The following is a 12568-nucleotide window of genomic DNA, read 5'->3' on the forward strand; positions in this document are numbered from 1 at the left end:
CATATCATATGATTCCATTTATATGAAATGCCCACAACAGGGAAATCTGTAGAGAGAGAAAGCTGATTAATGTTTGCTAGCTGCTGGAGAGAGGAGGGATAGAGGAATGATGGCAAAAAGGTATTGGGTTTCTTTTTGAAGTGATGAAAGTATTCTAAAGGTGACTTGTGGCGATGGTTACACAGTACTGTGATGATACTAAAAATCAGTGTACACTTTAAGCTGGTGAACTGTATGTAAAGTATATCTTGATAAAGATATTTATAACAATGAAAATAAGAGAGAATCTTCCCTGCAGCTCCAGCCAACCCTGCAGGCTGGTCTCTCCCTTTCTGCTCTTAGCTGAGGAGATAAGATGTAGTAAAACAAAAACTCGTCTAGAGTGTGGACAAAACTTGGAACTGAAGAGAAAAAAAAGAATTTAAAGTAAATTTGTGAGTGTGGCTTGGGCCAATTAATTGCACATATTGTAAAAATGTATAATTGGTGTTGAAATGTGTTACGTGTTTAAACGGTACGTGTTCACAAAGTGGTAGAAATTTTCTCTGACAGCCAACGATTTCACTGTAGAAATAACATCTTGGCCGTTAGCAAGCTGAAATTCTCGGTCTCAATGGCTATGGCTGCCCATCAAGTGGAATGACTGATAAACCCCAACAAAATTCAGATGTGAGCTTGCCAAGGAACATTTCTTGAAACAATGGGGTCAGTTCATAATACTTACTTAGTCTTTTTGTCAAAGAAAAACAGCTATCTCTTGCAAGGTAAAGAATTCTATGTTCCCGATGAAAAACACACCAATCTGTACTCCTGCGAAAAACTGACCCATTCACTTCATGGTTAAAAGAGGCAGCAGCGGAGTTTCTGATGCCTCCTGGGCTCTTAGTGTGGGCTATTTTCAGATTACAGTGTTGCTGGTTCAGTTCAGTTGGCTGACTGTGGTCACCCCACTGAAGTCCTTGAAGCTAACTGGTCTTCTGTTTTCTTTGATAGACTTCCTCATACCCCTGTGCTTATGGCTGACATGGCAGACTACACTGTAGGACTACATGTGTTGAGAATGTTCAATACTTCCTCAGGTTGTCAGAGACATTCCGCGACAATGATGGTAGAGTGAGAACTTTGTGGTGTGGTGTGAGCAAAGTGGTATTAGATGCCACGGTAGGAGGAGTGGGGGTCACTACCCTACTGAAGGAGCTGATAGCAGCGGGAGTGCTTCAAGGAACTCTCGTGCTCCTATGGCCACAAGCCCCTTCACTAGCACAGTGAGGTTCACACCACTGCCTTCTCTTTCCTTAAGGCTGTTGGTACACTCAGGTTCCTGAAGACGCCTGAGTAAGTGAGTGAAAGTCTCTCAGTCATGTCTGACTCTTTGCGACCGCCCCCCCCCCCCGTGGACTATACTTCCCTGGTGGCTCAGACAGTAAAGCGTCTGCCTACAATGCAGGAAACCCAGGTTTGATCCCTGGGTCAGGAGGATCCCCTGGAGAAGGAAATGGCAACCCACTCCAGTACTCTTGCCTGGAAAATCCCCTGCACAGAGGATCCTGGTAGGCTACAGTCCATGGGGTCGCAAAGAGTTGGACACAACTGAGCGACTTCACTTATGGACTGTATAGTCCATGGAATTCTCCAGGCCAGAAGACTGGAGTGGGTAGCCATTCCCTTCTCCAGGGGATCTTCCCAACCCAGGGATCGAACCCGGGTCTCCTGCATTGCAAGGGGATTCTTTCCCAGCTGAGCCACCAGGGAAGTGAAGATGCCTGGGGCTGGTTCAAAAGACTGATCAGCTCACTTAAGGCCAGACTAGGCTTCTCGCTCCCTCCTACCCTCCTAATTACATATTTTATTTTAAGTTGGAGGTATCTTTCAAGGGAATTGTCCAGCTTACAACCCAGTCTTGCTGCCCTAGCTGTGTGCCACCTCTAAGCCCCTGCATACCGTTCTTCAGCCCCAGAGAAAAGTGCATAAAACCGTGCGTGGAAAAGAGTACCAGCTCAGTGGGCAGATGTGCTGTGATGTCCACCTCCGAACATCCTCCCAAGTGCACCTGGTTGGATTTTCACTACCTTGAGGGCACGAGCCAATGTCTCATGAGTTGGACCAATGTTGGCTGACACCTGGCAGGACAGCTGGATGATCAAGGCCACCTTTGTGGGACAAATACTACAGCAGCAGGTGGACAAGACCCACATAGCCGTATGGATGGCCATGGGCAAGGAGCATCATTTGAATCCATACGTTCATCGTGTTTGTGCTGCTCAGGCAGCAGGCACTATGGAAAGATGGTATGGATTCAAAGGAGACCCTTAAAAAGGCAACTGGATGACCAAGGCTCAGGTTTTGGTGCAGCACACATTTCTGATGGTCAGTGTGAGCTATAAATATGGCCATTATGCAGAAAGGTACCTCCCATTGAAATATGACATTTATTATGAGGTGGGGAAGCTGGGGGCAAACTTAGACTGGCTGAAAGATACCCAAAATGCATAATTAACCCTCCTAACTCTACCTCTGTCTGTTCCTCCTATGCCTACCCCTACGAACCTCAGCTACTGGGGTTGCAGCTACTCCAAAGAGGAGTTGGAGGGAGGTGACTAACTGGATTGGTGTAATTATGCGTATTGATGACAAAGACCATCAATATGAGGTGAAGTGAAATTTGCTTTGTTGTGTCCGACTCTTTGCGACCCCATGGACTATACAGTCCCATGGAATTCTCCAGGCCAGATTACTGGAGTGGGTAGCAATTCCCTTCTCCAGGGGATCTTCCCAACCCAGGGATCGAACCCAGGTCTCCTGCATTGCAGGTGGATTCTGTACCAGTTGAGCCACCAGGGAAGCCCAAGAATACTGGAGTTGGTAGCCTATCCCTTCTCCAGGGGATCTTCCCAACCCAGGGATTGAACCCAGGTCTCCCACATTGCAGGCGAATTCTTTACCAGCTGAGCCACAGGGGAAGCCCAAATATGAGGTGATGACTCTTTTAAAGTGATATTGGGGTGACCCATGTATCAGAACTGAGAGGTCTTCTGGCTACAAGGAGTTCAAAAAAGAAACTGTTGAGCCACCCAGAAAGAAGTACAGGACAGAGTCTAGGCAGGAGAAGTGAAGGAGGAGAAAAGAGTGATGCCATACTAGTCATGTGACTGTGGAGCGAGGGGAATGGTTCTGGCTTCTAGAGAGACCATCCCTGAAACCCCAGGAGGCCAGGGGCACAGGGAGGGACTACTACCATCTCAGATCTTAAGTGAGCCTGAACAACTGAACCCAGGCCACCATCACCACTCTCAACCTGATGGCTGACCAACAAAATCTCCAGGGACTATCTAAAATGTCCCAGCAGCTGACTTTAAGAGTGAATAGCGGGAACTCCCTGGTGGTCCAGTGGTTGGGACTCCACACTTTTGTTAGCAGAAACACTGACTGAAACCCCTCACCCTGGCCAGGCACCATAGTAACCTTCTACATGAATTATTTTATGACAGGAGGCCCTGGCAAGGAGCACAAGTAACAAGCCAACCAGAATTTGGGAAAGGTCAAAAGGAGACACCATGTGTCCTGTTGTTCAATTGCTCATTTGTGTCTGGCTCTTTGAGACCCCATGGACTGCAGCACGCCAGGCTTCCCTGTCCATCACCAACTCCCGGAGCTTGCTGAAACTCATGTCCATTGAGTGGGTGATGCCATCCAACCATCTCACCCTCTGTTGGCTGCTTCTGCTTTTGCCTTCAATCTTTCCCAGCATCAGGGTCTTTTCTGATGAGTTGGCTCTTCATATCAGATGGCCAAAGCATTGAAGCTTCAGCATCAGTCCTTCCAATGAATATTCAAGGTTGTTTTCCTTTAGGATTGACTGGTTTCATCTCCTTGTCATACAAGGGACTCTCAAGAGTCTTCTCCAACACCACAGTTTGAAAGCATCAATTCTTCTGCTCTCAGCCTTCTTTATGGTCCAACTCTAACATCCCTACATGACCACTGGAAAAACCATAGCTTTGACTATATGGACTTGTTAGAAAAGTGGTGTCTCTGCTTTTTAATACGCTGTCTAGTTTGGTCAGAGCTTTTCTTCCAAGGAGCAAGCTTCCAAGATACGTGGTGTCTCCTTTAATTTCACGGCTGCAGTCACCATCTGCAGTGATTTTGGAGCCAAAGAAAATAAAATCTGTCACGGTTTCCACTTTTTCCCCTTCTATTTGCCATGAAGTGATGGGGCTGAATGCCATGATCTCAGTTTTTGTCAGCTTTTCACTCTCCTCATTCACTTTCATCACAAGGCTCTTTAGTTTCTCTTCACTTTCTGCCATAAAGGTGGTTTCATCTGCATATCTGAGGTTATTGATATTTCTCCTGGTAGTCTTGATTCCAGCTTGTGATTCATCCTGCCCAGCACTTCTCATGATGTACTCTGCATATAAGTTAAATAAGCAGGGTGACAATATACAGCCTTGATGTACTCCTTTCCCAATTTGGAACCAGTCTGTTGTTCCATGTCTGGTTCTAACTGTAGCTTCTTGACCTGCATACAGGTTTCTCAGGAGGCAGGTCAGGTGATTTAGTATTTCTATCTCTTGAAGAATTTTCCACAGTTTGTGGTGATCCACAAAGTCAAAGGCTTTGGCATAGTCAATAAAGAAGAAGTAGATGTTTTTCTGGAATTCTATTGCTTCCTCTATGATCCAAAGAACGTTGGCAATTTGATCTCTGTTTCCCTCTGCATTTTCTAAACCCAGCTTGTACATCTGGAAGTTCTTGGTTCATGTACTGCTAAAGCCTAACTTGAAGGATTTTGAGCATGACCTCCTTGCTAACATGTAAAATGAGCACAATTGTATGATGGTTTGAACATTCTTTGGCACTGCCCTTCTTTGGGATTGGAATGAAAAGTGACCTTTTCCAGTCTTGTGGCCACTGCTGAGTGTTCCAAATTTTCTGGCCTATTGAGTGCAGCACTTTAACCTCATCGTCTTTTAGGATTTGAAATAGCTCAGCTGGAATTCCATCACCTTCACTAGCTTTGTTGGTAGTAATCCTTCCTAAGGCCCACTTGACTTCACACTCCAGGATGTCTGGCTCTAGATAAGTGACCACATCATCGTTGTTACCCAGGTCATTAAGATCTTTTTTGGTATACTTCCTCTGTGTATTCTTGCCACCTTTTCTTAATCTCTTCTGCTTCTGTTAGGTCCATACCATTTCTGTCCTTTATCATGCCCATCATTGCACAAAATGTTCCCTTGGTACCTCCAATTTTCTCTAAGATATCTCTGGTCTTTCCCATTCTATTTATTGCTTTCCTCTATTTCTTTGCATTGTTCACTTAAGAAGGCTTTCTTATCTCTCCTTTGATATTCCTTCCTCCACTGGACAAAACGTGGTCCACTGGAGGAGGAAATGGCAAACCACTCCAGTATTCTTGCCTCAAGAGCCCCATCAACAGTATGAAAAGGCAAAAAATCACCCATACACTCCAATTCACATTAAGATATGTAAAGGAAGAAGAAGAAACGCTGAGTCTATTCCCCTCAGGCCTTGGTTACCTGGGCTGGTGTCACATCCCAGGAGCCTGAGCATGCCTGGGGTCGAAGGCTGGAATGTCGTGGGGCTGAGGGAGCTGGGAGGACATGGCAGCCAAGGGGCCTGCCCCTCCCGATGGACCTGGACTGCCTGTTGTCCCTGCATAAGCCCACAGTCTCCAGGTCCAGGCAGGCCCTCCTAGAGAAACTGAGCCTACTGCACCCAAAGGATGGTGGAGCCTCTGGGCTGGAAGAGCTGTGAAAAATTCCCTGGACTGTCTCCATGTCTCCTGACTATGAGGTTCCACACCTCCAGCCTCCTTCCTTAGGGTCACTCCTCCAACAGATGACAGCACCATCTGCAGAGCAGTCTTGTAGGAATTGGGATATATCTGGGGCATAAAGTATAAGGGAGAAGAAGTAATGGGACACAAGCCTCAAGTGTTTCTTCTGGCACATTCCAGGAACAGGACTTTCCCAAAATGGCTTTCCTGGTGGCTCAGATGGTAAAGAATCTGCTTGCGAGAACCAGGTTGGATCCCTGGGTCAGGAAGATCCCCTGGAGAAGGAAAAGGCAACCCACTCCAGTATTCTTGCCTGGAGAATTCCATGGACAAAGGACTCTGGTGGGCTACAGTCCATGCGGTCACGAAGAGTCGGACACGACTGAGCGACTAACACTTTTGGTTTCTGCTTGCCTGAGTAACCAGATTTGGGCAAGAAGAAATGCTGCCACCATGTGGCTGTTTCGTGTAACAACAACTTTAAAACCGGTGCTGAAATGGTCTCAAACTCCACAAGGCCTGTGGGGCTGTAAATGAACCTGCCCTCTAGTAATGTCCTTAGGTGAATTAATAGGCAAGAATTTAAAAACGGGCCGACTTTCAAGAAGCCAGTTTCAAGAGGTCAATTGTACTCACGTTGTATAAGCTCAAAAAGCATGTCAAAGATACTCTGCCTCACTATTAAATCAAGGAAAATCAAAACTACAATGAGACATTACCTCACACTGGAGGTAATTTACACCAGCATAAAAAAGATCTACAGACAATAAATGCTGCAGAGGGTGGAGGGAAAATGCAATCCTCCTATACTCTTGCAGGAATGTAGGTAGCTGCAGCCGGGATGGAAAACAGCATAGGCGTTCCTTAAAAAACGAAACATAGAGGAACCATGGGATCCTGCAATGCGACTCCTGGGCTTAGATCCCGAGAAAACCACAATTTGAAATGACACGTACACCCCTGTTTTCAGGGTAGCACTATGTATAATAGCCAAGAAATGAAATCAACCAACATGCTCATCGACAGAAAACTGAGGACTAACTGGTACAACCCTGCATGGGAATACTACTCAGCCATAAAACACAACAAAATAATGGCATTGGCAGCAGCGTGGATGCACCAAGACATCATACTAACTGAAGTAGGTCAGAGTGAGAAGGACAAATATCATGGATGGAATCTATCAGTTGAGTCGCTCAGTCATGTCCGACTCTTTGCGACCCCATGAATCGCAGCACGCCAGGCCTCCCTGTCCATCACCAACTCCCGGAGTTTACCCAAACCCATGTTCATCGAGTCGGTGATGCTATCCAACCATCTCATCCTCTGTCATCCCCTTCTCCTCCTGCCCCTAATCCTTCCCAGCATCAGGGTCTTTTCCAATGAGTCAGCTCTTCGCATCAGGTGGCCAAAGTATTGGAGTTTCAGCTTCAATATCAGTCCTTCCAATGAACATCCAGGACTGATCTCCTTTAGGATGGTCTGGTTGGATCTCCTTGCAGTCCAAGGGACTCTCAAGAGTCTTCTCCAACACCACAGTTCAAAAGCATCAATTCTTCGGCGCTCAGCTTTCTTCACCGTCCAACTCTCACATCCATACATGACCACTGGAAAAACCATAGCCTTCAGTAGACGGGCTTTTGTTGGCAAAGTAATATCTTTGCTTTTAAATATGCTATCTAGGTTGGCCATAACCTTCCTTCCAAGGAGTAAGCATCTTTTAATTTCATGGCTGCTGTCACCATCAGCAGTGATTCTGGAGCCCCCAAAAATAAAGTCTGACACTGTTTCCCTATCTATTTCCCATGAAGTGATGGGACCAGATGCCATGATCTTAGTTTTCTGAACGTTGAGCTTTAAGCCAACTTTTTCACTCTCCTCTTTCACTGTCATCAAGAGGCTCTTTAGTTCTTCTTCACTTTCTGCCATAAGGGTGGTGTCATCTGCATAGCTGAGGTTATTGATATTTCTCCTAAATTCATACAAATGAACTAATTTACAAAACAAACAGATTCACAAACATATAAAACCAACTTACGATTATCAAAAAAATGTCAGGGGGGAAGGATTATTTAAGACTTTGGAATTAACATATGCACACTAATAAATATCAAGTAAGTAATCCAAAATGACATCCTGAATAGCACAGGGAAATCTTCTGGACACACTGTAATAACCTATCTGGGGAAAAGGACCCCCCAAATAATAGATACACGTCTTTGTATAACTGAACACCTAAAACAAAAGTTCCTGAACAAGCCCTAACATTCGAAATCAACTCTACTCCAATATGAAATAAAAATGAAATTATTGTTGTTCAGTTGCTAAATTGCATCTGACTCTGTGAGACCCCATGTACTGAAGCACACCAGGCTTTCCTGTCCTTCATTATCTCCCGGAATTTGCTCAAACCCATGTCCATTGAGTCAGTGATGCTATCTAACCATCTCATCTTCTGTCACCCCCTTCTCTTTATGCCCTCAATCTTTCCCAGCATCAAGGTCTTTTTCAGTGAGTCAGTTCTTCGCATCAGCTGGCCAAAGTACCAGAGCTTCAGCTTCAGCATCAGTCCTTACAATGAATATTCAGGGTTGATTTCCTTCAGGGTTGACTGGTTGGATCCCCTTGCTGTCCAAGGGACTCGTGTCCTCCCAGGTCCCAGAATCCTTCTCATTGGCATCCATCTTGGCTGAGCAGTGTATGCTCCACCAGAAAGGACCCTGAGTCAGAATGATTGGACAAACACAATCTGGAAACTAACCCCATGACCATAAAACCCGAAACTGTGAGCCACTTGGTAGAGCAGTCCTCCTGGGTTCCCTCAGCTTCCTGCTCTCCGCCCAAGCGCCCTTTCCCAATAAAGTCTGTTGCTTTGTCAGCATGTGTGTCTCCTCACAGTTCATTTCTGATTGTTAGACAAGAGCCCACTTTAAAGCCGTGGAAGGTGTCCCCTTTTCTGCAACAACACTTCACTGCCAAGGGTCCAACTGAAAACTGCATGGCGTGGCAAAAAAAATGAAAAAAAGGACTCTGACCCCCAGTTTAACAAAATGCTGCTTCTGAGGTTGCTACAACTTCTTACGTGAATTGCTGACTGAAAAAATAAACAGAAAAAATATATACAAAAAATATACACATCAAAGTTGAGAGTTATGTTTTATCTGACAGAAATTTTTAGGACTTAAGCCCAGGAGGCAGCATCTCAAGTAACCCTGAGAAGTGATACAAGGAGGCAGGTGGTAGGAGAGAGAAGCCAGGTTATATAGAAGTTTTGCAACAAAGGACAGGTAGTAGGAACAAAAGATTACTGTTAAAAAAAAAAAAACAACTACATATCTCAAGTTAAGGAATTTGGTGCTTTTCTATGTTTGGGAAGATGCAAGAGTCTGCACTTACTGAGACCATTCCTTTGATGTGCACCTCAGCTATCGGGCCAGTATCCTGTGTTTTTTTATGCTGAGTTTCCTCAGGGCTCACCATCGGGAGTGGCTGCAGTCTGATGGCTGCTGGATGGCAGGTGTTCTTTCCTTTGTGAGTTTCCTCAGGGCTCGTCAGCTCACCACGTGGTGGCTGCAATCGCTGATGACTGTGACAGCCTTCATTTACTGATAATAGCAGGAAATAATTCCATTTCTCAGAATGGCATGCCTATACTAGCCTGCTGTACACAAGCCATTCTATATTCTTCAGTGTAAATGGTAATGATGATGCCCTGGACTTCCTGCTAGTTTGTTAAGGCAGGGTATGTGCAGCCACAAAACCCATTACTGTGCCTGGATCAATGACATATTTAACTGACTTACTTCCCACTGGGGAGCCTGGCTGAAGTCTGTCCTCCAAGTTGGCCTGATCATAATACTAGGGAATCACAGTCATAGTCAGTCTGGTCCTGTGTGGATTTGGTATAGGCCTCTATCAGTACAATTAATTATAGTATACTTGATGGGGTGACCTATGCTCCTGAGAATTCTTGGTTGGGTATGTGACAAGTCAGTGGTGAAGATGTAGAGAATGGGCCTACCACAGCGCCCTCATGAACTTCCATGTATCTGTTCAAGCAGAGCTCAAGCTGTGACTTATCTGGGTCTTGGCAGGATGTCTTGTGATAAAACTGAAACATGGGGATGGGAGGTTTGTGAGGCTATCTCCCTCTCACCTTCTTATCTCCCCTGGGAGGCTGTCCTGGGACAGTTTTTCTTTGCCTTCTGGATTCTGCTGATGTATGAGTCTATGAGCCCTGCACCAGAGTATAACTACAGAATATAGACTCCTGAGCTGCGGTCCAAAGGGGGGGTCCTTGGCAGTGGAGTGTCCGACAACTGGTGCTGCAGTCATCTTTATCTAAAAAGGGGGGTGTTGTTTGTACTTTACAAGCCCAATCAGGCACTCTGGTGTTTGGCCTTCTTTGGGCAGTGGGGAGGTAAAGTAAAAAGAAGTAGCTTTATTGCTTTGCCAGGAAAAGCGGGCCACAGTGGGCTACTGCCCTCAAGACTGTAGGTCCCGTCCAGGAGGGGACAGTGAGGAGTCTTATAGTGTTCAAGGAACAAGGCATGATCAGCTCATGGATACTGTTCTGATGGGTCAGTGGTGAGGTAATTGGGTGTCAGCATCATCAAACTTCTGGTTCCAACCAGCCTAGAGGACTACATGCTTGTGGGTAGCCTACTAGAGGGGATTTCAAAATCTGCAAAACAGCTCAAAGGACATGGCTCAGAATATTATCTATAGTCCTTGAGGAAGAGCTAAAGGTCCTTGACTTTGTTTAATGGCTAAAGTATTATTATTTGGTCTTGCCTGACTGTTTTCCTTTCTTTCTTCATTTTCTCACTTCTCTCATTAAATTTATTCTTTGACTAACGGTTTTCTAACAAAAGGCAAAAGACAGGTGGAGGACATAGGTAGGGGGGTCTGTTCTAGGAAGGCCTCATAGGGTCCTTATCAGTTACGAGTGAATCACAGTACTCTACACAGCTGTTTAAAAGTACATTTCCCCTCTCTCTTGTCCCAAGGATAGAATTCAGACTGAAGGATTTTTGCATCTATGTTCATCAGTGATATTGGCCTGTAGTTTTCTTTTTTTGTGGCATCTTTGTCTGGTTTTGGTATTAGGGTGATGGTGGCCTCATAGAATGATTTGGAAGGTTACCTTCCTCTGCAATTTTCTGGAAGAGTTTGAGTAGGATAGGTGTTAGCTCTACTCTAAATTTGTGGTAGAATTCAGCTGTGAAGCTGTCTGGTCCTGGGCTTTTGTTTGCTGGAAGATTTCTGATTACAGTTTCAATTTCCATGCTTGTGATGGGTCTGTTAAGAGATTTTATTTCTTCGTGGTTCAGTTTTGGGAAAGTTATACTTTTCTAAGAATTTGTCCATTTCTTCCAAGTTGTCCATTTTATTGGCATGTGGTTGCTGATAGTGGTCTCTTATGATCCTTTGTATTTCTGTGTTATCTCTTGTGATTTATCCATTTTCATTTCTAATTTTGTTGATTTGGTTCTTCTCCCTTTGTTTCTTGATGAGTCTGGCTAATGGTTTGTCAATTTTATTTATCTTCTCAAAGAACCATCTTTTAGTTCTGTTGATTTTTGCTATGGTCTCTTTTGTTTCTTTTGCATTTATTTCTGCCCTAATTTATAAGATTTATTTCCTTCTACTAACCCTGGGGTTCTTCATTTCTTCCTTTTCTAGTTGCTTTAGGTGTAGAGTTAGGTTATTTATTTGACTTTTTTCTTGTTTCTTGAGGTAAGCCTGTATTACTGTGAACCTTCTCCTTAGCACTGCTTTTACAGTATTCCATAGGTTTTGGGTTGTTGTGTTTTCATTTTCATTCGTTTCTATGCCTATTTTGATTTCTTTTTTGATTTCTTCTGTGATTTGTTGGTTATTCAGCACCGTGTTGTTCAGCCTCCACATGCTGAAATTTTTAAAAGTTTTTCTCCTGTAATTGACATCTAATCTTACTGCATTGTGGTCAGAAAAGATGCTTGGAATGATTTCAGTTTTTTTGAATTTACCAAGGCTAGATTTATGGCCCAGGATGTGATCTATTCTGGAGAAGGTTCCGTGTGCGCTTGAGAAGAAGGTGAAATTGATTGTTTTGGGGTGAAATGTCCTATAGATATCAATTAGGTCTAACTGGTCCATTGTATCATTTAAAGTTTGTGTTTCCTTGTTAATTTTCTGTTTAGTTGATCTGTCCATAGGTGTGAGTGGGGTATTAAAGTCTCCCACTATTATTGTGTTATTGTTAATTTCCCCTTTCATACTTGTTAGCATTTGCCTTACATATTGCAGTGCTCCTATGTTGGGTGCATCTATATTTATAATTGTTATATCTTCTTCTTGGATTGATCCTTTGATCATTATGTAGTGTCCTTCTTTGTCTCTTTTCACAGCCTTTATTTTAAAGTCTATTTTATCTGATATGAGTATTGCTACTCCTGCTTTCTTTTGGTCTCTATTTGTGTGGAATATCTTTTTCCAGCCCTTCACTTTCAGTCTGTATGTGTCCCTTGTTTCAAGGTGGGTCTCTTGTAGACAACATATATAGGGGTCTTGTTTTTGTATGCGTTCAGCCAGTCTTTGTCTTTTGGTTGGGGCATTCAACCCATTTATGTTTAAGGTAATTATTGATAAGTATGATCCCATTGAAAGCACAAAAAGTAACAGAAACCGACTCAACAGACATAGAGAACAGATTTTGGTTGTCAAGGTGGAGAGGGGGTGGGGGATGGAAGGACTGGGAGTTTGGGGTTAGCAGATACAAAC

The 12568-nt window shown here is 44.2% G+C and overlaps 1 long non-coding RNA gene across 3 annotated transcripts in view; it reads right to left on the reverse strand.

Annotated features, from left to right (window-relative positions):
* The window catches only part of LOC145535285 (uncharacterized), a 118579-nt gene that overhangs the window by 73504 nt on the left and 32507 nt on the right, over positions 1-12568 (reverse strand). The gene's annotated exons all lie outside the window — the stretch shown is intronic.

This window comes from Giraffa tippelskirchi, chromosome X (assembly GCF_054371585.1).
Source record: "Giraffa tippelskirchi isolate mGirTip1 chromosome X, T2T-mGirTip1v1.2.pri, whole genome shotgun sequence".
Taxonomy (NCBI): Eukaryota; Metazoa; Chordata; class Mammalia; order Artiodactyla; family Giraffidae; genus Giraffa; species Giraffa tippelskirchi.